General features: G+C 48.9%; 22 non-coding genes and 1 pseudogene across 22 annotated transcripts; all 23 read left to right on the forward strand.

Annotated features, from left to right (window-relative positions):
* The first annotated feature begins 16008 nt into the window (after positions 1-16008).
* TRNAG-GCC (transfer RNA glycine (anticodon GCC)) lies at positions 16009-16079 on the forward strand. The gene has a single exon. It is a non-coding gene; the product is annotated as a tRNA-Gly (tRNA).
* Positions 16080-16151: 72 nt separating this feature from the next.
* TRNAG-GCC (transfer RNA glycine (anticodon GCC)) lies at positions 16152-16226 on the forward strand. The gene has a single exon. It is a non-coding gene; the product is annotated as a tRNA-Gly (tRNA).
* Positions 16227-16298: 72 nt separating this feature from the next.
* TRNAG-GCC (transfer RNA glycine (anticodon GCC)) lies at positions 16299-16369 on the forward strand. The gene has a single exon. It is a non-coding gene; the product is annotated as a tRNA-Gly (tRNA).
* Positions 16370-16441: 72 nt separating this feature from the next.
* TRNAG-GCC (transfer RNA glycine (anticodon GCC)) lies at positions 16442-16512 on the forward strand. The gene has a single exon. It is a non-coding gene; the product is annotated as a tRNA-Gly (tRNA).
* Positions 16513-16584: 72 nt separating this feature from the next.
* TRNAG-GCC (transfer RNA glycine (anticodon GCC)) lies at positions 16585-16655 on the forward strand. Its single transcript has one exon. It is a non-coding gene; the product is annotated as a tRNA-Gly (tRNA).
* A 71-nt stretch (positions 16656-16726) lies between these two features.
* Positions 16727-16797, forward strand: TRNAG-GCC (transfer RNA glycine (anticodon GCC)). The gene has a single exon. It is a non-coding gene; the product is annotated as a tRNA-Gly (tRNA).
* A 72-nt stretch (positions 16798-16869) lies between these two features.
* TRNAG-GCC (transfer RNA glycine (anticodon GCC)) lies at positions 16870-16940 on the forward strand. The gene has a single exon. It is a non-coding gene; the product is annotated as a tRNA-Gly (tRNA).
* Positions 16941-17012: 72 nt separating this feature from the next.
* Positions 17013-17083, forward strand: TRNAG-GCC (transfer RNA glycine (anticodon GCC)). The gene has a single exon. It is a non-coding gene; the product is annotated as a tRNA-Gly (tRNA).
* A 72-nt stretch (positions 17084-17155) lies between these two features.
* On the forward strand, positions 17156-17226 carry TRNAG-GCC (transfer RNA glycine (anticodon GCC)). The gene has a single exon. It is a non-coding gene; the product is annotated as a tRNA-Gly (tRNA).
* A 72-nt stretch (positions 17227-17298) lies between these two features.
* TRNAG-GCC (transfer RNA glycine (anticodon GCC)) lies at positions 17299-17369 on the forward strand. Its single transcript has one exon. It is a non-coding gene; the product is annotated as a tRNA-Gly (tRNA).
* A 219-nt stretch (positions 17370-17588) lies between these two features.
* TRNAG-GCC (transfer RNA glycine (anticodon GCC)) lies at positions 17589-17659 on the forward strand. The gene has a single exon. It is a non-coding gene; the product is annotated as a tRNA-Gly (tRNA).
* Positions 17660-17731: 72 nt separating this feature from the next.
* TRNAG-GCC (transfer RNA glycine (anticodon GCC)) lies at positions 17732-17802 on the forward strand. Its single transcript has one exon. It is a non-coding gene; the product is annotated as a tRNA-Gly (tRNA).
* A 72-nt stretch (positions 17803-17874) lies between these two features.
* TRNAG-GCC (transfer RNA glycine (anticodon GCC)) lies at positions 17875-17945 on the forward strand. The gene has a single exon. It is a non-coding gene; the product is annotated as a tRNA-Gly (tRNA).
* A 72-nt stretch (positions 17946-18017) lies between these two features.
* TRNAG-GCC (transfer RNA glycine (anticodon GCC)) lies at positions 18018-18088 on the forward strand. Its single transcript has one exon. It is a non-coding gene; the product is annotated as a tRNA-Gly (tRNA).
* Positions 18089-18160: 72 nt separating this feature from the next.
* On the forward strand, positions 18161-18231 carry TRNAG-GCC (transfer RNA glycine (anticodon GCC)). Its single transcript has one exon. It is a non-coding gene; the product is annotated as a tRNA-Gly (tRNA).
* A 71-nt stretch (positions 18232-18302) lies between these two features.
* TRNAC-GCA (transfer RNA cysteine (anticodon GCA)) lies at positions 18303-18373 on the forward strand. The gene has a single exon. It is a non-coding gene; the product is annotated as a tRNA-Cys (tRNA).
* Positions 18374-18445: 72 nt separating this feature from the next.
* Positions 18446-18516, forward strand: TRNAG-GCC (transfer RNA glycine (anticodon GCC)). The gene has a single exon. It is a non-coding gene; the product is annotated as a tRNA-Gly (tRNA).
* Positions 18517-18588: 72 nt separating this feature from the next.
* TRNAG-GCC (transfer RNA glycine (anticodon GCC)) lies at positions 18589-18659 on the forward strand. Its single transcript has one exon. It is a non-coding gene; the product is annotated as a tRNA-Gly (tRNA).
* Positions 18660-18731: 72 nt separating this feature from the next.
* Positions 18732-18802, forward strand: TRNAG-GCC (transfer RNA glycine (anticodon GCC)). The gene has a single exon. It is a non-coding gene; the product is annotated as a tRNA-Gly (tRNA).
* Positions 18803-18874: 72 nt separating this feature from the next.
* TRNAG-GCC (transfer RNA glycine (anticodon GCC)) lies at positions 18875-18945 on the forward strand. Its single transcript has one exon. It is a non-coding gene; the product is annotated as a tRNA-Gly (tRNA).
* Positions 18946-19016: 71 nt separating this feature from the next.
* On the forward strand, positions 19017-19087 carry TRNAG-GCC (transfer RNA glycine (anticodon GCC)). Its single transcript has one exon. It is a non-coding gene; the product is annotated as a tRNA-Gly (tRNA).
* Positions 19088-20504: 1417 nt separating this feature from the next.
* On the forward strand, positions 20505-25820 carry LOC142568677 (uncharacterized; annotated as a pseudogene).
* Positions 24018-24088, forward strand: TRNAG-GCC (transfer RNA glycine (anticodon GCC)). The gene has a single exon. It is a non-coding gene; the product is annotated as a tRNA-Gly (tRNA).
* Positions 25821-27490: the final 1670 nt, after the last annotated feature.

The raw sequence follows: 27490 nt of genomic DNA on the forward strand, positions 1-27490 counted from the left end.
GTATGCAGCAAGCACAGACGCGAGATGCTACGGCGCCGGGACTGCGCGATGTTCGGCGAGTAGCAGAAAACGCGCACCGAGACGCTCGCCCGCGCCCGCTGCCCGGCTAATGTCATGACGGTTTGGTCTATGAACTTGTTGATGCTAGATACTGGCAAGTTCACTGGAACGGAAAGGGAGCGGTAAGAGAGAGAGAGAGAAACAACTTTATTGAGCCGAGCTCGACATCTTCTTAGACGCCATCGATGGAAGTGGTTCCCTCTTCACGGGACCCATATGCTTCCCTAGCCGCCTGGCCCCTGGAGATCAGGACGAGCTGGTCTTCCAGGGCGGTGCTGGTTAGCAAGGTCTCCCATCGCTCGGTAAGGGTGGATGAGGGATGGGGTAGGGTAGCGGGGCAGGTAAGAGGTGGGGGGATCGCCTTGATGAAATCGCATACTCCAATGCCGTGTTGGAGCGTGCCTAACTGAGTTTTGCAGAAGTTACAATCCTTCTCGTACCTTTCCGGGTACATCTTGTTTTGAGGGTAAGGGTGCGGGAAGGATCCTGCCTGTATTTGCCTGTAGATCGCTTGCTGTTCTCTGCTAAGCGATTTGTGAGGAACGGGGTAACGGCGCCTCTCCGTCTTATAATGGTTCGTAATGTCTCTGTAACTAAATATTAGTTACAGGGAGCGGTAAGACGCACATTAAAAAAGGCACGGCATATGGTCATGTTTGTGTAATGAATTAATGCACTGGATTACGAAAAACAAGCAGAGGGAAATCGCACGTTGAGAAGACCGATAAACATACAGTGCGACGCAATTTGAGAAATAATATTGAAATGTCCAAGAATTTAGAAGACAAAAAAAAAGTTATATCGTCGCGACGGCACATCACAGTCGCCGTAGCTAGGTTTCGAAGTTTCTATAACGGAATTATTTTTGAACAGTTCTGATAGCGTCCACGCAACAATGGATGCTAGTGTACTGTCAAATGCTTATATGCTTCTACCTAAAGCTCACGGCATGGTGCGAAAACGCGCTCACAGCGAAAGCAAGAAATTGTGCGCGGACATGCATGCAGACGCGCAGTTGGTCGCTGCGAGCCCGTGCGATCGCTGGATTGAGGCTCCATTTTGTTATGCCCCATTTGGTTATCGGACAGCCCACTATAAGAACATATTTCACATAGTTTACTCTCAGCGTTTGGCTACCTTTCACGCAAGAAGCCGGTTCGGGAGACTCCATCGCGGCGACCGCGCGCAGTGGCATTCACTGTACGTATTCGGTAGAGAGATAGCGTTTGTAAACGATTCTGGGCTTTCAGTTTGCCCAAGATTATTTTTTCGACAGCCAAAAGCTTCCCCCGTTTTGAGAGTACCTACATAAATGTCCAGGAGGGCTGCCGAGTGGTGTTTTTATTGAGCGCCGTAAGCGAAACTTATGTGGAGCGCGGCACGTGATCCCCATACTACGCAAGGGAGGCGCTTCCGACAGATGGCGACTCCGTAACTTCTCACCGCCAATAGGGCCGGTAGGCCAAGCTCAGCGAACGCCGTGACCGATGGCGCTTGCGAAGCGTCATTGGCTAGTTGAAAACCACTTCTTTTTGCCAAGACAATTAACCTTTAGAAGTACACTTATGTGGCCCGTAATTAAATATAATTGGTTCACTAGGCGTCGTCGATGCGAAGAGCAAACGTGCAAGCCGAGCGAGCAGACTCGCTCAGACGGTGCTCGCCACCTGAGAAACACCGTTGCATCGCAGCTCCTGATCTCACCAGTAGCTTAGTACGCGGTAGGGTTGCCGGACAACGAAAACATGCCCAGTTTGTCGCACACTGGGCGTCGGATCAGGCGCTACACGGCGCGGCGAAACGCCTCGGTTTCGGCTGCCGTACGGGCGCGACAGACAACGTATCAGACGCCGAATTGGACCGTGTGCCTCTTGATCCACGCTCTTCCGAGCTTTGGACGACGGAAAACGTCACCAGGTATATGGGCGTACGCGCGCCATGGCGCCGGAGCTCTAACGTCGCACACTCTCCACATACGCACTCACCGTTGCGTCGGATATGCATACACCGAGAGTGCTGTCTACGCTGCGCTGCAGCAAAGGCCTCGAGTGCTTGCTATCCTTGCCATCGTTTTGACATTGGAGCGAAAATGTAATTATTAAAATGAGGAGGCACGCAAATCACGATGAATGTCGACGATAGTGCGACTATCATTGATGCAATGCACCGACATACCGTATTGCAACGGCCGAAATGCGTCACGTAGGACGCGCATATGGAGCCGGCCTGCTCTCTCGCGCTCTCCACCGGGCAAGCTGCGTCATCTAGCGCCGCCATAACAAGTCCCCGCATGTAGTGTGTGTGAACGCATATTTAACCAAGATTGTCTGAGTATATAAACGCGGGTTTGACTCCGCCCAGCACCTGCGAGATTGAAATGATTTTTTCGTCATTGAACAGTGACCCACATACAATTGCTGCTACCTAGCGACTCAAGTTAGGCGTCAAAGAGGTTCGTTGAAGAGCGGCAAATATCCAGCAAATCCAAGTTAGTGATCTAACTGGGCGTAAAAGGCGTTAATAGAAGAGCGGAACGTATTTTATGGCATATACTCAGTGACTCAAGTTGTATAGAAGTTCATTGAAGTGTGGAACATGCCCAGTGGCCCTAATTGACGTCAAAAGGTTAATTGGAGTGTGTCACACACCTAGTTTTCGTATCCAGTGACCCAGGTTTTGTTTAAAGAGGTGAACTGAAGAGCGGCACATAAGCACTTGATTCAGTAGAGATACCAACAGTCAGAGGCATTGCGTAATCAAGGAGTACAGAAGGCATACGTGAATATCTTGGGAAATATCTACGAAGATTCCACAGATACATTGGTTCTCCAGAAGTAGAAAGATAACTATCAAGAAAGGCGTCAGGCAAGGAGACACCATCTGTCCAATGCTATTCACTGCGTGAGCTATGTGACATGGAAGGCTTAGAAGAGAGGATCAACGGCTAATATGTCAGCAACCTAGGACTTGAAGATGACATTGTTGTGCTCAGCAACACTGGAAACAAATTGCAACAAATTATTGCGACCCTTAACCGAGAAAGTTAGAAGTGGGGTTGACGATTAATATGTCGAAGACAAAGATAATGATCAGTAGCCTGGCAAGAGAACAAAAATGCAGGGTCGCCAATCAGCCGATAGAGTCGATCTGTACAGGAATGTGTTACGTCAATTACTCACAGGAGAACCTGATCATGAGAAGGAAATTTGCAGAAGAATAAAATTGGGTTGGAGTGCATACGCCGGACACAACCAAATTCTGACTGGAAGCTTAATTACCACTGTCGTTGAAAAGAAAAGTGTACCATCATTGCATTCTACTGGTGCTAACATATGGGACAAAAACTTGAGGTTAACAAAGAAGATCGGGAACAAGTTAAGGACCGTGCAAAGAGCCGTGGAACGCAAAATGTTCGGCGTAACATTAGGAGGCAGGAAGAGAGCGGTGTGGATCAGAGTGCTAACGCGGATAGCCGATATTCTGGTTGACATAAGGAGAAAAAATTTGGAATTGTGCAGGCCGTGTTGTGCGTAGGGTAGATAGCCAGTGGATATTTAGAGTTACAGAATGGGTGCCTAGGGAAGGAAAGGGCAATCGAGGAAGGCTGGAAACTAGGTGGATTTATGAAATTTGCAAATTTGCAGGTGCAAGTTGGTATCAGCTAGCGCAAGACGGGTATTTGGAGATCACAGGGTGAGGCCTTCGTCCTGCAGTGGACATAAGAATAGGCTGTTGAAGGTGATGACGGTGATGATGATCCCATGAGCACAATTGCGTGAAACGAGGGAACTAATGTCACATGAAGTGCACCACATACGTAGTAACCGATGTTGGTCTCAAAGAGGCTCATTCAAGGGCACACATGCCTAGTAGCAGATACTCAGTTGGCCTAAGTTGGCGTGCAGGTTCATTGAATAGCGGCACAGGTCAAGTGGCACATACGGAGTTCTCCATGTTGGCATTGAAGAGGTTGACTAAAGAATGGCACATACCGAGTGCCACATACACAGCGACCCAAGTTGGCGGGAAAATGGTTATAGACGTAGAGGCGTAGCTAGGTTGATAGTCCCTGTAAAGTGCGTGAACTAAGAATGCTAATCGCATTAATAAAACACTGCGCGCATTTATGGAATTGTATTTGCGAATGTGCAACGAAGCTGTCACTGCTTACTACAACATATGTTTCATTTTCGTGTTTTCACCAATTTCTGTTAGAGAGGGATCAATTTCTTTCGTTTTGTTTCTGGGTTGAGACCGGAAGCACTGAGTGCATGCCTTGTCCGCATGCATGCACCTTGAGCGTAACCGCAGCAAAGTACACAGCCCTGCGAAAAAAGAAAACATGTTTCATACGTTAGACTGTTTCGCGACAGAGATGAGAACCGAATTTATTGACGTCGGTAGTACAGACGTATAGAATGGGGGCGCACTGGCGTATATGTCAAGGCGTTGTAGCCGGCTGGGCGCGAATCAATCTCCGCACGGTGCGCGTGAGCGGGTATCCACCAGGCAGCGCGGTGTCCAGGCAGGTGTCGTACAAGTCGGCCTTCTCGATGCGGTCGATGGCCCAGCCGAAGCGGGAACGCTTGTAGTGGTTGAACACCGACATCACCTGGGACCACAATGGGAAGACCGCTATATTTGCGCACTCAAGGTCGTGTCTGTAGTTATTGTACGCCGGTGCACTTATTCCTAGCGTGCCGGTTATTTGAGAGGGATTTATTTCCCGACTATCAAGAAAACAGCAGCGCTCCTGGAAGTACCGTTATATAGTGAATCTACAGTATTTAGCGGCTATCTCAAAATGAATGGACGGCTTTACGCGAACAACAATCACTGTATGTTGGTGGGCGTTGTGAGACTAGACCATGAGTGCATGTGTATTTAAATATTATTGATTAGATTTATTTCAAAGAAGCACGACAAGTTAAATAACCCCAGGAGGTCAAAATAATACCACGCTTTCCATCACGGCGTATAACTCGATCATTGGCTATTGCATATACAGCTCCAGGACGTTGAACGCCACAGTATAACTTTGTTTGAATAAATGAAATCAAGGACAAGACTTAGCCAGTTTCGACACTCTGAAATCACCTGGAACACGAAGAAATACTTTGACATTTTTGACGTCGCACGAAACTAGCAGGTAAGCTCGACTATCGTTCCTTCCATTATTAATTGACCTTTTTCCCATCAGATGAGTCGCAATAGCATATCGAAAGAACAGTTCGCTTGTCTTGAAACTGATTGACTGTTAGAGTTAAGAAATGCTATACATTCACATTAGAATGACCAAAGTTCAATTTGACATTGCCGTCATTTTGAATGTAACACAACGAACCTCATTTTGCATGTCCATCTTTTACGAAGTCGACCTCAATATGTTACTTGTCCATCTTACCAAGTCCATCATTTTACACAGTTTTTTTTTCCTTCCGCACTCTCTCTCTCTCTTAGAGCATTTCACTTCCTCATCCCCAACCCTACGCAGAGTTCCATGTAGGAGACTATGCAAACGCCGGCAAAAGTCTCTGTCGTTTCTAACTTTCTCTCTTCTGTCTTGAGTGTCCCTTTGACAGCTGACGCTGTCACGTGCACAAGCGCACGCCACGGATGCGCACCTTTTGCGCAACTGTCTCCTTAGACTCCCAGAGGCAGGGCTGTCCGTTGGGCCCCAGCTTGCCCATCATAACTTGCGCCTCGTCCACCAGGGCGGCGCTCTTCATCTGCTCCCAGCACGCCTGCAGTGCCGGTAGGAGAGAAAGTACGCACAAAGAACAGCCAGGCGGGGACAACGTGAACAATGTGTCACTGCGCATAAGAGGTAACGGGAAAACCGGACGTAGTTGATGAATTATAATTTTACAAAGCAAATCCACACAAAGCCAACAGACAGCACAAACGAGAAAGTCGTGCTAACGATACTTTAGGAAGTCGTTAGCCTGCGCTAGAAAATTATAATACATTACAAAGTACTTATCATTCATTGTTTCAGATATGAGCTACTATTCTAGATATGATACATACCAAAGAAGTTTGCGTTGGTTACTACCAATGAAAGGGAGAAAGGCGCAAAATTTTCTTATGCTTAGATAGATCTCGCCGATATAAAATGATTCCTTGTTTCATGTGCTTGCGGTACATCATCGGTTGGTTTTGACATATTGCGCGTATCTGTTCATATCTTATCCACGATGATTAATTTTACCACGAGAAAAGTTGCACGTGATAGCATACCTGATACCTAGGTAGAGGACTGTTTCCGCAGGAGATTATAATCACGCATAGCAAGACAGAATCGAGCAAACAAAAATAAAATATTAGCTAGTATTGACAATAGAAGTTTACTGGCAATAAACTTAGTACAGAAGTGAAAGAAATGATAGCGACATAGCGCACGCGTTGAAATCTATGAATCAGTTAATCAAATTTTATGCGAAGCATATTAACGTAGGTTTCGGGCCTTCGCGCGACGCCCGGCGGTGGCCACCATTGACCCTGAAATGGGGTCACGTGACATGACGTCACGTGATGACGTCACACAGGCTGCAGATGGGGCCTCATATCGCGCCGTCGGTCGCCTCCCGGCGGTGGCCACCATTGACCTTCAAGTGACCTTCAAGTAGGTCACGTGACATGACGTCACGCGATGACGTCACACCGGCTGCAAATGGGGCCTCATATCGCGCCGTCGGTCGCCTCCCGGCGGTGGCCACCATTGGCCCTGAAGTGAGATCACATGATGTGACGTCACGTGATGACGTCACACCGGCTGCAGATGGGGCCTCATATCGCGCCGTCGGACGTCGCCCGGCGGAGGCCTCCACGCTTCGGTTCGCGCCGTCGCGCGCGACGCGGCGGCGGCGCCACCATCGCTGCATCACGTGATATGTGACGTCACGCCAGGGATGAAGCGGCGCGCGCCCGCCGTCGCGTCAGTCTCTGTGCCCGCAACCGCGCCAGCGTCTTTGCGCCGGGCGTGTATGCGGTCAAGATGCCTCCAAACGCTAAGGATACGCTAAGGTTAAGCCCAGTGGATGCGAAGCATCCACTGGGCTTAACCTTGATAAGCCTCCAATTTTTATAGAACCGAATGCGATGCATGCTGTAGCCTTTATTTTCATCCTGCGCACCTTGTAATATCATGCAATGTATATGTTCTGTAGACCCACCGCTGCGACATACGCAGGCGTAACTGCAATCCTTTAAAGTTGGAAAACTCAGCATTTGTAATTTCTGAAACAAGCTTTCCGTTACTATTCTCTTTATTAGAAGATGTGAAGCTGCCTCGACCAGCTGCAGTAATATAAAACCAGCACCAGGGCGGTTACTTTAACCAGCTGCAATAGAGTAAAATCGGCGCTATTGCAGTTACTACTTCACAGAGTAGAAAGTTCTACTACACTAGCGCTACTTCTCACTGCTATAGAGTGCATGCGTTGGAGTACATATGCGTATGTACTCTAAGAAAGCGTTGTATATGTGACATGCGGCTACTCTACCACTTGAATCGTGTTTACAATTCCATAACACCCTTTGTTTTTAGCGCGATACAAGTCCAGGTGTACCTTATGTGTAACTTGACATTGGGCACATCCCAAACAGGTTTCCACTTGTACACTCTTCTAGAAATTGTACTAGAGAACTAGCTAGTACCAATTACATTGTGAAGGATTGAGAAACGAACGGGCGAAGGCCGACCGGGGGGGGGGGGACTAGGAGAAGTCAAAAGAAATTTCATTTAACTAATGCGCGGTGTGAGGTCCTAAGCGCTATAGGTGCATATTAACTTTATTTCCTCACTTGGGTCGGTGTTACGCACACAAACGCTCGACGCAGCGCCACATGCCAATGCACCCATGTAAGTTATGACACCTAAAGGGATCCTACCGCACTATTTATCAAAGTCATGAAATACATGTCATTAAAGTGCACTGTTTTATATATTTTGCAGAAGAAAGTATATCGATGTGTTCAGTAGAAGCGGAGTTATTGGCGATTGAAAAGCGCCCTTGATCACCTTCCCGGTGCTCACGCTCGTTCTTTAATGCAGCTTGCACTGCGAAGGCTACGACGAAGCGGTGCTGTGCCCACAACGCTCCGCTCACCGAATGTCAAGGTAAGGTGCAGTTAGGGTGGCGAACATCGTTGCGTTAAACGGTGTAGTCAGCACATTTCACGTGCCCATTTCTGCTGCCGCCATGAGCACTGCAGCATTAAGTACCTTCCTGTTGAGCGTCATCTTGCTGTTAGAATTTATACCGTAGAGCTCGGCCAGCCCTTAGGATAGCTCGCTCCGAATGCGCAAATTTCTCTTTGCATGCTGGAGCACGCAAAAGACAAGTGTTTCCCGATGCAGAAATTGCACCCGAAATTTCATTCTAGCACAAACCACCACCGCTGAGCTTTTTCGTCTTTCTTTTTTTGACGCCATTTATAAGGCACGCTAACACGAGGGAGCTTTGCAAACGCACGTGGAACAGTAACCTACACATGTAACGAGCTTGGTAGTATTAATCTCTTCCCTGCTTTTTTTTTTACAGGAATGCACAAAAGCCTCTTGATTATATCGATTGTTGAGCAGTTTCCCGCACCCTAAGGTCTCTAGCTGCGCCGCCGATCGCAGTGCCCTACCTCGACCTGGCGGAAGGATCACGCAAGGCAACATCACCGGGCAAGGGAAGTGCTCCGCGCTCTTCACACTTCTCAGTTCTAGTCACCCTAGCGTTGTTTAAACTTTATTTAGGATGTTCACAAAGACTCCACTACTTTCTGTTTTGGCGCTCACAACACGCCAAACTTCGGCTGTCACGAAGTCCTTTCATCCACAGGCGGGCGAGAAGAACATCGAGTTATCGTAGCTAATGAGAGCTTCTGTCTCGCGTTTGCTCGACCCAGAAAGGTCCCACCCAGAAACGTGGGACATTTTGATCGTGAACCTTGTATCCACGGGGACTTTATGTTGCGGAATCTTGCGCGTCAAAATGTGTATTTTCGTGGATAGTATGGAGGAGGACGCGCGTTGCTTACTCGGCCGCCTAAACGTCCGTCCAAAAGAGATCATATTGGCAGGTGCAGAGTCAGTAATGGTAGAGCCTCATTCTTTCCTGTTGTCAGTAGTTGGCTAGTGTCACTGGGGCGCACGTAACATAAGATTTGTCGCTTCACAGTGCGTCTTCTGAGCTCAGTCAGTTGTCGGTAATGGGAGGAGGGCGTGCCACATAGGCACGCTCTGCATATGCGACGCTCAGACATGAACGACAACTTCAGTATACCTTGCAAAGCATGCGTATTTCACACTTCTTTCTGGGAACCACATTTTACCTGTTAACAACCTAATGCTATCGCTAACTACGTCAAGACGCGCCGAGACATTCAGCAGCCCAAGACAACGACGATAAGAGTGATACGGCCCATCAAGCCTGCTTGCCGACGATTCGAGCTGATTGGCATGGACATATTGGGGCCCTTTCCGACGGGAATCAAGTTGCTCTACACGACCTTCTGCATAAAAAATGGAAAACTGAGAACGACGCTTTACGGGAAGCCTACGGATAGCGGGCAATATCTAGACTACAGCTGTCATCACCCGCGACAGTGCAAGCGAGAAATATTTGTTGGACAAGCGAAAATAATAAGAAAAATCTGCAGCGAGGACAACGATTATATCCACCACCTAAATGATCTTAAAGCAACGCTAGCAGAAACACTCCGCAAGTTCCTCTCGGCAAAGCTTATAACCTCGCGTGAAGATTTGAGAGGCAGCCGGAAGTCGTCAAGAAATAGCCTGAACCAGAATCAGAGACCATCAGCCTTCATAACAAAATATTCTAATGGCCTACCAAACATAAACATCCTACGAAAATGCCAGACAATATGATCACGTAACGAGCGTCTAAGAAAAGAATTCCCAGTGGTACCAGCGGTGACCCATCACTGAAACATAAACCTTAAGAAACATGTTGGTGCACGCAAAAGTCAGCCAACACCATTCCCCTGTAATAAAAGCATGTTGTGGCCCCAGATGCAAACCTGCAGGCACCTTCAAAGTGACTATAAAATTAAAAACACCGCAAATAGTTATACACAGGAAGTGAAAACTAGCTTTTCTTGCGCTAGTGCCGATGTGATTTATATGCTTGAATGTCCTTCTGCAAGAAACAACATATCGGTGATACGGTACATCAATGAACGTCAGGTTAAACGGGCATCGCGCGGACACAATTAAAAAGCTTTCCAAAGTCATTGCCCAGCGCTCCGACCAACTAGGTCATAACTTTGGCGAACTTAAACTCTACATCCTACAGTCAAATTTCCGTTCCGCGCGAGACAGAAAATACACAGAATGACACTTCATCCACAACTTCAAGACATTGCAACCAACAGGCGTAAACGCTTCAAACGGAGCTTTAGAATCTACTCGCTATGCTAAATTTCCAGTAACAGCAATAGGCAACATCACTTCTTTATTTTTTGTTGTGTCTCTTAATGCTGTTTCTTTGCCTTCCTGCCTTTCTTTTCTTCTTTTATTTATATATCTATTACATTTTTTTTTCTTCTACGAGCACAATTTTCTGCCACTTCTTGTATACTCTCTTGCAGAGACGATAGTTAAGTGAGCTCCATCGGAGGAAATAATACCTCCCCCCCCCCCTTTTCCGTCGTCGTCCAGGCCCCTTCCACGAAAAAAGGAACCTACAGTGACATGCCAACCGGTTGACACATGGCGCTACCACACATTCTTCCTCCGACGTTGAATAGTACACCTTTATTTTAAGTTCTACACCTTCGCCGCTAACACCCCCTCGGTCGTTGCCTCGCCCACCCGGCCTACCCCTCTTCCCCTTTAAAAGAACCCTACCTATACTATACTGTACCGAGGAAAGCATATGTCGCCTTGAAAAAGGCAAGTCCACGTGTGGAAACATTGGCACCCGCTTTTATCTTGTTCTGGTTTTGCTGATCGTCTTGTATTTCCATCCCCCGCTTTCCCCGTGTTCTCCCTGGATTTCGCAGACACAGTGACAGATACTTTCTGCCACTGCATTAAATCAGTATTACTTTCATTCGCTCATAATTTTTTTTATTGTCGATAGCTTAGAAGGCACAGGTTGTCATATTTAAGTTCAGTAAGCCTTTCGAAGCAATGTCATTACGGTATTTATCTTTTACGTTATCACTCGTGAATGTGTCAATCGCGTTAAAGTTCTTCGCACCGCGCTCCGAGCTTAAAACATCCATGTGTTGAAGTTTTGCGGTAGGTTACAGAAAACATGCCCATTTCAGATTGGAACATCTGAAAGCAAACTTTCAGTTTAGAACAACCTTACGTAAGATATATAAACCACTCATTGGTCGGCATACTCTCCAGTGAGTGCAGACGTATTTAATACGTGAATTTGAATTTAAGGGATTGGAGCCTGACGGCAGTGTAGACAAGAAAAGTAATATTTACGAGCGTTAATGAGGAAATACTAAACTTGCGGTGCTATCTGGCCAACATATATTTCTGGAAATTTTGCCTTTAATGTAGAATGATCAATAAAAAATTTTGTTAGTGAAATTGAGTTTATTGGCGAAAAAGCGACCAGCGACGAGGTGTTGAGAGTAAGGTGTAATCGCAAAATTATTTTGCCTCGTTAACGCCCTGGTTTGAGTTAGACAGGCGCCCTACATCTTTGTCCGCGTTTGTGGCGCAGTGAAACAAGGACGAAGAAAACCTGGCACGACACTAGCTTTACGGTAAATCACAGTTAAGAAAACGTCATTAACGAGGGGTACATGGCATTTTGTTATCTCTGATTTACTTTACAGCCCCTGTCCTGCCAGGATCTCGTATGCGCGGCCGTAAGGGTAATGATTCTGAAAAGAATTCAGCTGCTGATTGGACCTTTTCGAGGTACTTACAATCATGGCTATATAGTATACTGATAGCCTTGCTCGCTGTTACCTGTACAAAAAAAAAGCGACATCCGTGTTATGTGTTGGATGTATTTTCAAAGTGCAAGTTTGTCGTCTCTGGTGTTCTCAAAATTATGATGCGGCTGCTGACTTTCTTTGACATGTTCTGCTCGCAGCATTTGACGCTGTCGTGTCCATTCTTGTGTGCATATCTAAATTTGGTCCAAGACGGGAATTTCGCTCAATTTTTCACTCCTGAACCACCATGGCGCAAATCCGCTGCCTAGAGAGCAAGCTATTTACTGCCATCTTGGTCTATTATGCGTGTAACTTCTGTGAAATTTAGCACACTTTCTGCTTCCTGTGGCCACAAGAGCTCTGCAAACCTACTGCAAAAAAAGATGTGTTCCGATTGGTAGCAGGGAGGTGACAAATGGCGGCAGAAAATCTTCAAACTGTCGGCATGCTTTTTTTTTTTCAGGGATAGTTACACATTGGTCCGTAATATTTCCCTAGAAAGACAAAAAAAAAAGATTTTTGTAAGGCCACCTTACTCGGCAAGAAGCCGACTGAACAGACTGTCAGTTAAACTCTGAGAAAGCAGGCATACAAAGCCTCGCTTTGATGAAAAAATTAAGCGCTTGAAGGCGTACATTTGTTACAGTCAGTATAATTAGGTACCGCTTGTCGGTTCCCTGCGCGTAGTTACGTAAAGAACACAGTCGGCCGACGGCGCATATGTAGAGTTGAGTACAGATGGGGGGGTGTACATACCTATACAACGAATCGGTGCTGTATTGCGCGGGAGTTGTTCGACAAGGCAGCAGCAGCACAATAAGATAAGCAAAGTCCGGGAGGGCTCACCTAGAGAGGCCAGCTCTAAAATTGACGGGTGGGCGTGGTCAATGCTTTCGTTGCTCCCTTCAGTTTTAAAGCTGCTACTCGCACGAGTTCTGCCGAAACGCCACATTTCTTTGTTGGCTGCACCGTGGCCGCGGCGGAACGCAGGACACAAGTTCGAGCGTGGCCGAGGCAGCATGTATTGTGTAGCTAGAATAGCAGTTTGGGCTTGTTGGTTTTTCATCCTGGTGTTAATAGCGCAAAACGTAGACGAGACACAAGACGAGAGGATGCCACCACAAGCGCTGACTTTCAACAACGTTTAATTGAAAGAAATACGGCTTCTTATACCATTGCCCACATGTGTCACAGACACGTGATCGCCCATCATGTGAAACACGCACTTTTTCTTTTTTTTTGCACTCAAGATAGTGATTGCACGTGCAAAAGCTCAAGTTCTTTTTCTGTCAATAACAAGGAGGGCGTGCTAATTAACGCATTGATCACGAAGTCTGGTAATGTCGGCTGCCTCAATTATCTCCCGGACCAGCTGGTCATTGTGTTTCTTCAGCACTTTACAGCGTCTGAATTCCGCGGTGCAAGCTTTAGAGGGGCAATCCCTGACATGAATACCCAGATTCCTGTTAGCCTGCTGGACGCTAAGTTTCAACGTTGTTGAAAGTCAGCGCTTGTGGTGTCGTCCTCTCGTCTCGTGTCTCGTCTACGTTTTGCGCTGTTAATACAAGGGTGTTGTGTAGGCTCTGTGCATTCTTCATGCCTCCAGTGGCGAAGCGCCGATAGTCCGAATTTGTTTTTTTGCTACTATTGCTGCTCGTGGCCTGACGACGTACGCTAATAGTGTCGGAACATCCTTCGATTATGTAACGAAATGAGTGTACATTATGGTTTCGGGCGTCTAACGTTTCTCCTGAACAACGGTTCTTTCGTTTCGTTTGATGGAACCACTATACGGCTTGTGAACCAAAGGAAGTTACGTCTATTTATATTAAGGAGACTTACTGGCTAACGTCACAGACACACGCCAGAAGAAAAGCGGTGACAGCGGCTCACCATGCGGTACTCCTCGATTGAGGCGCTCTTGCAGGCGGCACCGTAACCGCTAGGCGCCGGCACTGTCGGGGAGACGGTGAACTTGACCACGGCGGCGCTCAACGAAAAGAGGACCACCACGGTGTTGGGCAGCGAAGTCTTGTTCATGAGCTGCACAGCAGTCTCCTGCAGGAAGAGGACGCGCAGCCAGTGGAGCTTTATTTACCACGTGTCGCTTGGTACGTGGAGCGCAAAACACGGATGCTTGTGTGAAAAAGCATGCCGCGCGCTTTCCTTATTGTCATGCAGGCTGGGGTTTACGTGGTTCCCCTGCCATGTGGCAAATGCTGTATCGCCCGAATAGGCCCGTGTTTAAATGATTCCCTTGGGGAATGCCGAGGAGCATGTAGTGCTTTAGTGGCCGATGGCCATCTGGCTGACCGCTGCCGCGGGTGCTCACGCATCCATGCACAGTTTCACAGCGCTCGCGTGCTCAAACGGCTCCAGAGGTACATGATAGGGAAATATTAGAAGCTTTTTGTGTAGACAAAACGAGTGAAAGGAAGGAGGCAATGCAATAGGCATTATGGTTTTAGATAGACACAGCAGGAAAAGTTGAGAGTTGTCGATGTTAAGTACACGAACTTGCCTTACGGAAAAATCTAGTATACATGGCGTTTCTACGAAGACTTCTCAACAAAAATATTTCTACGAAATGACGGCTCTTTCGGAGCCGTGCCGTCAGTGGTGCCGACCACAGGGTGAAAGGTGAGACGTGGTAATTAGTCGCTAATTACAACAAATCCTGACTAACTTTCAAAATTTTAGTTTCAGGTGGCTAATTGTAATGTAAACTGAAGCGAGCTCACGGTATAAGCAACATTAACTTTTGCGTTTGGATAAAAAGTGGTTTCCCGTGGAACTGTGGCACGAAGAATGTTCACTATTAGAATAAACTGCAATGCTGGGATGCTGCAATAAACTACGATGCTGCAGCAAGCGCAAAGCCGCGCCCCTCTATGAGAGCTGTCTCCTTACGTCACCAAGCAACGGGCAGCCAGAGCGCTGCGACAGCGATGAGTACGCAGCCAGATCCGTGAGACGACCTCAGCGTCAGGTTACTCAACTAGTGCGACCACTTCAGCGACACGTAACTGATGAGGCAAATCCTCGATGGTAACGCCTTCCTTCAGTTTCAGCTTTACAGAGGGCGTTGCCTGTCCTTCACCAATGCAGCCTTTTGCCTTCCATTCTTCTCTGGTAATTTCTGTCACCTTTACGAAGGCCGCAAGAGCCGTTCGCACCTCGTCGTCGGGTACGCCATAATGTAACCAGTCGAGCTTCAGACGAACATACGCCTCGGTCGCAGGAGTCGATCATCATGCCATGCAGCGTTCGTTCCTCTCGTTAAGGGTGTCCATAACCACTGTATTCTTTCCTACTTGGTCCTTGAACGTTACTGCAAATTGGAAATTCGTTTGTTATGCTCCGAATAGCTCCGAGTGCAGCCACCTCCGACAGCAGCCCAACAAGTTCGATACCATAGCGGAAGTGTTCGCAAGAATATCAAGAATATGCCTTGCCTTTAGGCAAACACACTACGTTGCTGTTGTTCATGATGATAATGATGGTTTATTGGCATCCTCTTCGAAATGGGGTGGTGGCAGATAGTCACCTAACATGCTTGAATTAACGAGGTCCAGCTACGTGGAGCCTGCAACTGCTAGAGAGAGAGAGAGAATAAAACATTTATTGAGTCTGAAATGAGAAGATCAGCGAGTGGAATCCTTAGTCCGGGATCCCATTGGCGCGGGTCACTGTCTTCGCCCGTTTCACGAGGGCTTCTTGGGTCTTCGGAACCGAGCTGGACGAGCTGGATTGTGTTGACATTTACATGCCATGCGGTACAGGGTGGCTGTGTGATTGTCGCAGAACCTGCGCTGTGTGTGTGTGTCGGGATCTATCTTAGTATGTATGGGTTGGGTTAGGAGTGTGTCTACGATGCCATGCTCGTGGTTCAGTGGTAGAATACTCGCCTGCCACGCGGGTGGCCCGGGCCGGGTTTGATTCGCGGCCGACGCAGTTTCTTTTTCTGAAGAGAGCTGTCGGATGAAGCGGAACGATCCAAACTGGTGTATAGGAGTCAGCAACTTGGCGTCGGTGGTTCATTGGTAGAATACTCGCCTGCCACGCGGGTGGCCCGGGTTCGATTCCCGGCCGACGCAGTGTCTTTTTCTGAAGAGAGCTGTCGGATGAAGCGGAACGATCCAAACTGGTGTATCGCAGTCAGTAACTTGGCGTCGGTGGTTCAGTGGTAGCTAGAATACTCGCCTGCCACGCGGGTGGCCCGGGTTCGATTCCCGGCCGACGCAGTTTCTTTTTCTGAAAAGAGCTGCCGGATGAAGCGGAACGATCCAAACTGGTGTATAGGAGTCAGCAACTTCGCGTCGGTGGTTCAGTGGTAGAACACTCGCCTGCCACGCGGGTGGCCCGGGTTCGATTCCCGGCCGACGCAGTTTCTTTTTCTGAAAAGAGCTGCCGGATGAAGCGGAACAAACCAAACTGGTGTATAGCAGTCAGCAACTTCGCGTCGGTGGTTCAGTGGTAGAATACTCGCCTGCCACGCGGGTGGCCCGGGTTCGATTCCCGGCCGACGCAGTTTCTCTTTCTGAAAAGAGCTGCCGGATGAAGCGGAACGATCCAAACTGGTGTATAGCAGTCAGCAACTTCGCGTCGGTGGTTCAGTGGTAGAATACTCGCCTGCCACGCGGGTGGCCCGGGTTCGATTCCCGGCCGACGCAGTTTCTTTTTTGAAAAGAGCTGTCGGATGAAGCGGAACGATCCAAACTGGTGTATAGCAGTCAGCAACTTCGCGTCGGTGGTTCAGTGGTAGAATACTCGCCTGCCACGCGGGTGGCCCGGGTTCGATTCCCGGCCGACGCAGTTTCTTTTTCTGAAGAGAGCTGTCGGATGAAGCGGAACGATCCAAACTGGTGTATAGCAGTCAGCAACTTCGCGTCGGTGGTTCAGTGGTAGAATACTCGCCTGCCACGCGGGTGGCCCGGGTTCGATTCCCGGCCGACGCAGTTTCTTTTCCTGAAAAGAGCTGCCGGATGAAGCGGAACAATCCAAACTAATGTATAGCAGTCAGCAACTTCGCGTCGGTGGTTCAGTGATAGAATACTCGCCTGCCACGCGGGTGGCCCGGGTTCGATTCCCGGCCGACGCAGTTTCTCTTTTTGAAAAGAGCTGTCGGATGAAGCGGAACGATCCAAACTGGTGTATAGGAGTCAGCAACTTCGCGTCGGTGGTTCAGTGGTAGAATACTCGCCTGCCACGCGGGTGGCCCGGGTTCGATTCCCGGCCGACGCAGTTTCTCTTTCTGAAAAGAGCTGCCGGATGAAGCGGAACGATCCAAACTGGTGTATAGCAGTCAGCAACTTCGCGTCGGTGGTTCAGTGGTAGAATACTCGCCTGCCACGCGGGTGGCCCGGGTTCGATTCCCGGCCGACGCAGTTTCTTTTTTGAAAAGAGCTGTCGGATGAAGCGGAACGATCCAAACTGGTGTATAGGGGTCAGCAACTTGGCGTCGGTGGTTCAGTGGTAGAATACTCGCCTGCCACGCGGGTGGCCCGGGCCGGGTTTGATTCGCGGCCGACGCAGTTTCTTTTTCTGAAGAGAGCTGTCGGATGAAGCGGAACGATCCAAACTGGTGTATAGGAGTCAGCAACTTGGCGTCGGTGGTTCAGTGGTAGAATACTCGCCTGCCACGTGGGTGGCCCGGGTTCGATTCCCGGCCGACGCAGTTTCTTTTTCTGAAGAGAGCTGTCGGATGAAGCGGAACGATCCAAACTGGTGTATAGCAGTCAGCAACTTCGCGTCGGTGGTTCAGTGGTAGAATACTCGCCTGCCACGCGGGTGGCCCGGGTTCGATTCCCGGCCGACGCAGTTTCTTTTCCTGAAAAGAGCTGCCGGATGAAGCGGAACAATCCAAACTAATGTATAGCAGTCAGCAACTTCGCGTCGGTGGTTCAGTGATAGAATACTCGCCTGCCACGCGGGTGGCCCGGGTTCGATTCCCGGCCGACGCAGTTTCTCTTTTTGAAAAGAGCTGTCGGATGAAGCGGAACGATCCAAACTGGTGTATAGCAGTCAGCAACTTCGCGTCGGTGGTTCAGTGGTAGAATACTCGCCTGCCACGCGGGTGGCCCGGGTTCGATTCCCGGCCGACGCAGTTTCTCTTTCTGAAAAGAGCTGCCGGATGAAGCGGAACGATCCAAACTGGTGTATAGCAGTCAGCAACTTCGCGTCGGTGGTTCAGTGGTAGAATACTCGCCTGCCACGCGGGTGGCCCGGGTTCGATTCCCGGCCGACGCAGTTTCTTTTTTGAAAAGAGCTGTCGGATGAAGCGGAACGATCCAAACTGGTGTATAGCAGTCAGCAACTTCGCGTCGGTGGTTCAGTGGTAGAATACTCGCCTGCAACGCGGGTGGCCCGGGTTCGATTCCCGGCCGACGCAGTTTCTTTTTCTGAAGAGAGCTGTCGGATGAAGCGGAACGATCCAAACTGGTGTATAGCAGTCAGCAACTTCGCGTCGGTGGTTCAGTGGTAGAATACTCGCCTGCCACGCGGGTGGCCCGGGTTCGATTCCCGGCCGACGCAGTTTCTTTTCCTGAAAAGAGCTGCCGGATGAAGCGGAACAATCCAAACTAATGTATAGCAGTCAGCAACTTCGCGTCGGTGGTTCAGTGGTAGAATACTCGCCTGCCACGCGGGTGGCCCGGGTTCGATTCCCGGCCGACGCAGTTTCTCTTTCTGAAAAGAGCTGCCGGATGAAGCGGAACGATCCAAACTGGTGTATAGCAGTCAGCAACTTCGCGTCGGTGGTTCAGTGGTAGAATACTCGCCTGCCACGCGGGTGGCCCGGGTTCGATTCCCGGCCGACGCAGTTTCTTTTTCTGAAGAGAGCTGTCGGATGAAGCGGAACGATCCAAACTGGTGTATAGCAGTCAGCAACTTCGCGTCGGTGGTTCAGTGGTAGAATACTCGCCTGCCACGCGGGTGGCCCGGGTTCGATTCCCGGCCGACGCAGTTTCTTTTTTGAAAAGAGCTGTCGGATGAAGCGGAACGATCCAAACTGGTGTATAGCAGTCAGCAACTTCGCGTCGGTGGTTCAGTGGTAGAATACTCGCCTGCCACGCGGGTGGCCCGGGTTCGATTCCCGGCCGATGCAGTTTCTTTTTCTGAAAAGAGCTGCCGGATGAAGCGGAACAATCCAAACTAATGTATAGCAGTCAGCAACTTCGCGTCGGTGGTTCAGCATTCTGCTTCCGGCAGCCGAGCTGTACGGACGTGTGAATCATGGGCTCCGAAGGAGCGACTTTTGCGGCCACTGGCCGCGGTAACAGGCTTATCGACGATGACGAGGAAGCGAGCTACTAGTTTATTTTGCCACCACTCCCCAAGGGACCTGTCGTGAAAAACACCGTTTTTTTTGCACGGCGACGTGCGAGCAAGGCCCTATAGGTTCAAAGACTTCCGAGATGCACTCGTCCTGACTGGATTGCTGAAGGACGTCATGGCCCTTGGAGCCTACCAGATCAATCACGTATGGGCAGTCACCTTCTCGAGTAACGAGGCAACGAAAAGGACGCTGGTGTTGAAAGAGCTTAACATGAAGGGGCGTCGCTGCGTTATCGTCGACCCTCAAGACCAACAGGTACGCCTCCGCCTTCATTGGCTACTGTATTGGGTGGCGGACGAAGATATAACGGCAGCGCTAGCAGCCTTTGGCAAGGTCGTGGAAGTGACGAGAGAACGATGGCGTGTCAGAGGCGTAGGCGACAAGGACTCAACGTCGCGGACCGTTCTGTTGAAGTTGAAGAGCGGGATGAAAGTCGATGACCTCCCGCACCAAATCCGAGTTGCCGGTGAACTGGCCCTTGTCGTAGCGCCTGGACGGCCGATGCAGTGCCTACGGTGCAAGGGTGTCGAACACATCCGTCGCGAGTGCAAGGTACCGCGTTGCACTCGATGTCGCAGCTTTGGACACTCCGAAGATCAGTGTGTGCGCACGTACGCTGCAGCTGTTGGGCCAACACCGAACGAGGTCGTCGCGCAGATGAGGATGGACGCTGCTGAAGCCGAGGACGCTGCCAAGGGGGCTGGTGACAAGGAGAGCGCCAGCAATGCAGAGGTGACATCGAAGGCAGCGAAAGATACAAAAGATGTATTTGTTACCCTCGAAAAGAAAGATGGGACGACAACGGGTCCTGCAGAAGAGCGGGCGAAAAGCAAGGAAAACTGCCTTGTAGTTGAAGGTGCATGCGAGACAGAAGGTGGGAATCCGCCCCCAGCCAGCGACCCTATGGATACGAGCGGCAACGCTACCTTTAAGAGGCCGCTAGACGCTACCGACGGGAAAACAGCTGCAAAGAACCATGCCGACGGGCCACCTGCAAAGACAACTTTGACGAGTAGGAGCAGCTTCAAGCCCTCTCCAAACATTCATCGGGATAGGAAGGCCGGCGACAAGCCACAACCGTCGGCGGACCACACCTGACCACCGGACGGTCCCGAAGGCGTCTAGTCGCTGGCTAGACGTTGTAGTGAGCACCGTGCTCCGGGCCTCTCTCTTTCCCGTATTAGCAATGGCAACCAACCCAACGCTTAGCTTAGGCACGCTAAACGTGAGAGGTCTGGCTGCCAAGCGTAAACAAAGCCAAGCGTACTGGATGATGGTGGACCAAGACCTCGACGTTCTGGCGGTGCAGGAGACAAAAGTTGAAGGGGAGGAGGAGACCCGGGGCATGGTACTAAGGCTCACGTCTTTGTACTACGCGGTAGTAAGCCATGCTAAAGGTGCGTCGGCGGGTGTTATTTTATTTATTAGGAAATTTCCCGGCTTATCTATCGAAAATTATTTTTCATGCCCTTCAGGCAGGTTAGTGTACGCTGACTTTAATGTTGGTAATGATTCGTGGAGTGTGTTGTGTGTATATGCACCCAATGTTTGTGAAGAGCGCACTCTGTTTTTTTTTTCATCCTTAAGGACACACATTTGCATGAACAGAAAAGTGATAATTCCGGGGGATTTTAAATGTGTACTCCGAGATCGGGACAGAACAGGCCGGAGAACAAATGATAAAAGCTGCCATGTCATTACTCAATTATTAGCCGAGTTCGACGTAGACGACGTGGCTGACTGTATGGTTGGAACACGCGACGTTCATTACACACACTTCCAGGGCAATAGTCACGCTCGTCTAGACAGAATGTACGTGTCACTAGACGTAATACCCCTGTGTAACACCTACGGTGTCACGCCTCTTTCATTCACTGATCACTGTTTGGTCAAGATGTATGTTGGACGCAAAGCAAAGCACCCCTCTTTCACGTGGGAGTTGTGGAAAATGAATTCCATATTGTTAACTGACGAGCTTTTTCTAAACAAAGTACAGCAATATTTGAAAGAAGTGGGAAACAACAACGTGTTGCGAGTCACCGAAAGGTAGGAAAATTTTAAACAACGAATTAAACTGGCCGCCATCGATCGCTCCTGCAAAATAAAGTACGAAGAAAGAGCTAAAGAGAAAGAACTAAGGGTGGTGTTGGAAAAGTTAACGGCCTTAGAGTGCAGCCAACCGGGCGCACACAAAGACGATTTGCGTAGCATCAAATCAAAATTGGAGCTATGCGATGAAGAGCGATATCGGGGAGCGATTATACGCGCAAGGGCTGAGGCATTGACAGCAGATGAGGCTCCAACTAAACGTGCGCTCGGTCTCGAAAGGAGGCACGCACGGCGTAACCACGTAGATGTACTTGAAGTAGATAATCACGAAATAACCGACTGGGAGGACATAGCGCAAGTGTTTTTCCAGCACTTTCAACAGCTTTTTGCATCGAGTCCTGTTGACGTAGATGCCTTTAGAGCCACGTTCTTGGGACGCATGCCGCAACTCAGCGACGACACGAAGACCGGACTAGAGGCACCGATATCAGCGCATGAAGTGGAAAACGCAATTGATGATTTAAAAACTGGAAAATCGCCGGGTCCGGATGGCCTTTGCGCCGATTTTTGTAAACGGTTTAAATCAAACTTGTCGCCTCTTCTCGCTGACGTCTTTAACGAAGCGTATGAAGTAAACTCATTGCCATATTCTTTCGGAGAAGCACACACCGTGCTCATCCCTAAGACCGACGAGCCTACGAAACTAAAACATGTAACGTCATACAGACCAATATCACTTACCAACAATGATTGCAAAGTATTCATGAAGATCATCGCTGGCAGGTTACAATCAGCAATGGAAACCATAGTAGGTAGTCACCAAACATGCGGCATCAAGGGACGTACTATTAGCACAAACATACACATAATGAGATCAATCCTAGAATGTTGTGACGCCTTAAGGTCGCGAGTTGCTATTCTCCAACTTGATTTGGAGAAAGCTTTTGACTGTGTTGCCCACGTTATTTTAATTGTCATTCTAAAGCATATAAATGTCGGGTCCATAATTACTGACGGGGTGGCCATGGCGTACCGGAACGGAAGTACTAAGCTTATAATTAACAAGTCACTGGGGGCCCCCATCAGCATTCAACGTTCCGTGCGTCAGGGCTGCCCAGCCAGCCCACTCCTGTTCTGTATTTATCTAGAGACTCTGTGTTTGGCAGTGATTGAGAATAAATGTATTCATGGGCTTACAATGCAAGCATCAGTAGTTAAACTTCTGGCCTATGCTGATGACGTAGCCGTGTGTTGCAATGACAAGGAGAGCGTTTTGCAAACGATAAATGTTGTTAAAAAATTTGGCGAAATCACTGGAAGTAGAGTAAACTGGAGCAAGTGCCACGGTATTTGTCATGGGGAGTGGCCTAAGACCCCCGCTATCTTTGCGAATGTCACGTGGTCGACAACGCCAGCAAAATACCTGGGTGTACCACTTGAAGCATATAAACAGAGTGACGAATATTGGCAGTGCGAGCTTAAAAGGGTTAAAGAGAAGGCTGAGGCGTGGAAAGCCAAACACCTTTCAGTATTTGCAAGGGCTACTGTGTGCAACTTGTTTTTTCGTAGCTAAGCTATGGTACGTTATGCAATTCATTTTTTGTAACAGAGCCAATGTACAGAAATTGCACAGAGTTTTTTCCGTGTTTGTGTGGGGTTCTGAATGGGAGAGATGCAGCCGCAACAATCTGTTCAGACTGGTGAAAGATGGAGGGATAGGGCTGGCCCACCTGTTTGTGAGGCAATTAGTCGGACGTTTTTTTTTTCTTCGGGAACAATGATGATCCATTTCTTCAATCGGTTTGCAAGGTTAGACTTGAGCATTTGTTGCCAGAGTTTAATATAAGCTCTCAAAGTGTACCGGGGGCAGTGTTCGGTTTCTATAAGGAAATTGTGCTGAGTGTTCGTTTCCTTGCTGTACGGTTTTCCGAAGAATATTTGTTTACGGTCACAAAAAAAAAGGCTGCGCAATGATCTATTGGACAGCCTTTTTCCCCCACCTCGGTACCGAACTATATACAGTCGAGGCCCAGGCCAGAATGTTTTGAAACGTCTTAAATGAATGCAGGTACCGCCGGGTATGAAAACTTTCTTTTTCAAACTACACACAGGAACACTATCAGTTGCAACGTTTTTAGAAGAAAGGGGCTTTTACATGCCATGGGGCTCACATTGCTTCATATGCAAACAACCAGAAACAATAGACCTTGTTTTTTTACACTGTTGGGCGGGAGTTTTCTTTTGGGATGTTCTACAGCGAACAATAAAGAATTTCCTCTTGATCCACATGGCATAAGATATCTACCGATAGATGACGAGGACGGAACACCTTTTGATCAGATAATGTTAACTGGCCTCTACTGTATATGGCGAGCCCGCATGGCTGGCTTCTATTGCGATCCCGATGCAAGACCAGCCCGTGTTTTCTTTCGAGAACAAATAACACGCTTACTTGATGTGCTTGCTACACATGAGTGCCCTCCGCCTTGGATGGCCAGGATAGAACCCCTGGCTAATCTTAAAGAATTTTAGACAACGCCAGCTCACATATAACAGGCGGCTTTTACTTATTAATTTTTCTTGTGTATATATGTTCATTATGTTGTCCTTTCGGTGCACTGCTGCTTACCGGCAATAAAGAAAAAAAAAAGCGTCGGTGGTTCAGTGGTAGAATTCTCGCCTGCCACGCGGGTGGCCCGGGTTCGATTCCCGGCCGACGCAGTTTCTTTTTTGAAAATAGCTGTCGGATGAAGCGGAACGATCCAAACTGGTGTACAGGAGTCAACGACTTCGCGTCGGTGGTTCTTTATTGCCTGGCTGTGATGCATAGTTTCACAAGAGGCAACGCTCACCAAAACGAATACGAAAGTAGAATATACATTTTCTCTATGTGCACATATTCAACCAGCATTGTGCTGGCTCAGTCTAATCAAAATTCGCGCAATGCTACCAACGGTTATACTCTTGGGAGCCACTCGGGTGGTTCCCCTGCCGCTTTATGAATGGCGACAAACCAGTGCATGTTTTCCCTCAGATACATGCGTGCAGGCTGCGCATCTTTATCGGCAAGGTATCCTGCCATTCTCGCGCGCCAAATACAATGGAGGCCCAAGAGCACAATTAAATCAAAAGGCACCCCATCCTCATTATCAATGCTTAAGTAACGGATGCCATACGGGTCCAGTAGAAATTCTTTCTGTAGTGTCCTCTGCAATACATCCCTGAAGAACATGCCTTCCCGACAGTTTAAAAAACCATGATCTATTGTCTCTGGCTGCTTGCAAATTAAACAGTGCGTTCCCCACGGTAAATATAGTTCTTTTCTCTCCAAAAACTTCTTAACTGGTAACGAAGGTTTTGGTTCCTGGCGAGACCTGCATTTTCTTTACTCTCTTTAAAACATCGCTGCTTGGGCCTCCACCGTACAGGGACCTGTACAATGTCACTGGGAAAAGAACGTCGCACAAAGCACAATACAGTTTCTTTTTGTTCACACAAGACAGGTAATCATTCGAGACGCATTCCACTTCCAGCCTTCACAGCGTACGGACGTGCTATCATGCGCTCCCTTGTAGGGGCGGTTTCAGCGGCCCGTGTGGGCCGTGGTATCAGGTGTACTGAAAAGCCGGCTGAATACTACCAGGTTGTTCTGTCTCATCTGCCCACAGGTGCTTCTGTTTTAAACACCGTTTTTTTTGCATGCCGATGTGAAAGCCAGGCCGTATCGAGTGGAGCATGTCCGAGATAGCCTTGCACGTCTTTCGTTGCTGCCGGAAGTGGTTGCCCTCGGGGCATACCAAATGAATCACCTGTGGGCAGTGACCTTTAAGGACGAGGAAGGCAAGAGGAAAATATTAGGAGCTGAAGCGTTCAACCCACCGCTGCATGGTCATCGACCCGCGCGACCGAGGTGTCAGACTGAAGCTATACTGGCTGCTTCATGGCGTACCGGACGAGGGCGTGCGAGTGGCTTTGGCGCCGTTTGGAAAAGTGACGGAAATCAGCAGAGACAAGTGGAACAAGGGACAAGTGGAAGGTCAAGGGCTGCATCCACAAAGGATCAACCACCCGCTCGGTGACGCTGAAATTAAATGTGGGCCTCACTGTGGACGACCTACCACACCAACTGCGTGTTGCTGAGGATATGGCGCTCGTCTTCGTTCCTGGCAGAGCGCCGCTGTGCCTCCGATGCCGTGGCACCGGACACATCCGGCGAGAGTGCCGCGTTCCACGATGTCGGGTCTGTCGTCGCTTCGGCCACGATGATTCCCAATGTGTGCGCTCTTATGCCAGCGTTACAGGCCCACTTCAAAGGGACGTAGTATCCGAACACCTGATGGACGCCGCAGATGCCGAAGAAGCTAGCAGGGAGGGCAAAGACGTGGCGAAGACTCCTGCAATGCCCCTTGAACCCTCCCCAGGAGCTGTCCAGGAAGTGAGCCTGGGGGAGTGAGCCCTTGGCTGCAGCCCCGGAAACGAAGCCAGAGACTGCAACATGTGACGCAGGCGTGAAGACAGCAAGCGCGTCATCGTCACTGCCGCAAGAAGTCGGCCAGGAAGCAACGGACTTCGAGATGCGCATAGCCGGAAGCATCGCTGCAAAGCGTGCTCACGAAGACACTGGCAATACAGGAATAACTACTGTGTCAGGCACCGGCGAACCTCCAACGAAGGCATCGACTACGCGGCGGTCTTTGCTTAAACCGAAGCCGAACGTGCCACCTGGCAGTAGGGTGGCCCCTGAAACGCCTCCGGCATAGCGGAGGACCCGTTCCAGTGGCCTTCAACGATGACCACAAGAACCCCACAGTTTCGATGTGAGTAGGACGCTTGGCCAAGCAACCCCATGAGATGGCGGCTAACTTTAAGTCTAGCCTACGCGTTGCGACATTGAATGTGCGGGGAATGTGTTCGCGCAGGCGGCAATGCCAGATTAGTCGCATGCTTTTAGAGAATGACGTTGACTTTCTGGCTGTACACGAAACAAAAATTGAGAGTGAGGAGCAAATAGAACAAATGGTTCAAGTCTTTCGATCTAGATACAGTGTATGTGTGTGCCATGCTGTTGGACGGTCAGGAGGCTGCGTCATTTTTATTCGCAATAGCATATCGGTTGTTAAAAAAGTGTCCACCTGCGAAAGTGGTGGACTTGTCGCATGTGATTTTATTTTTGCTGCACTACTGTGGCGCGCTGTGTGCATCTACGCACCGAACAAAATTCTTGAACGTGAAATTTTTTTTAAGTATGCTGAAGGGTTTTTGAAAACAAAACGGCATGTTGTGTTTCTTGGGGATTTCAATTGCGTCTGTACAGCTGAAGACAAAATGACGAGCCTCAAAGTACGCGATAGAAGCGCTGGGCTGTTGAACGCAATAGTAACTGAGAGAGAGCTTGAGGACATTGGTTATGCAATGACGCGAGATGGCCAAGCACGGCATACGCACTTTCAAGGTGATTACCATGCGAGGCTTGATAGAATATACATACCGGCGAAGTTTGTACCACTGTGTACCTCTTATGAAACACAATATCTCAGCTTTAGCGATCATAGTTATGCCTCGATTACGATTGGCGATAAACGAAAGAGTGTTAAGTTTAATTGGCTCCTGTGGAAGTTCAATGAAAAACTGCTGCAAGATGAATTGTTTGTCACGAGAACCAAGGAGTATCTTTCAAATGCCCTGCATACGGAAACCAGCAGTTCCATATCAGTGTGGGAGCAGTTTAAATGCGACATTAAAATTGCTGCCATCGATAGAGCATGTGTATTGCGTCACAAGGAAAGGCAACAAGAGAAACAGTTACACAGTGAGCTGGTGTACATGCTAGGGGTAGAAATGAAGTGCCTGGAGCGTTTAAAAAAGAAATACGAGAGGTGAAAGCAAAACTCGAGTTGATCGACGAAGATAAGTACCGCGGCGCAATGATAAGGGCGCGCACTGAAAAGTTGTGGCTGGGCAAAACGCCCACTAAGCGTGTGCTTAGTGAAGCAAAGAAACATGCTGCAAATAAGGAGATAAATGAAATTCGATATCGCAACTAAATTACACGACAAAGTGAGGAGATAAAACTTGCTTTTGTTGAATTTTATATCGAACTTCTAGGAGGAAGAATTTATGACC

This window comes from Dermacentor variabilis, unplaced genomic scaffold (assembly GCF_050947875.1).
Source record: "Dermacentor variabilis isolate Ectoservices unplaced genomic scaffold, ASM5094787v1 scaffold_29, whole genome shotgun sequence".
Lineage (NCBI taxonomy): Eukaryota > Metazoa > Arthropoda > Arachnida > Ixodida > Ixodidae > Dermacentor > Dermacentor variabilis.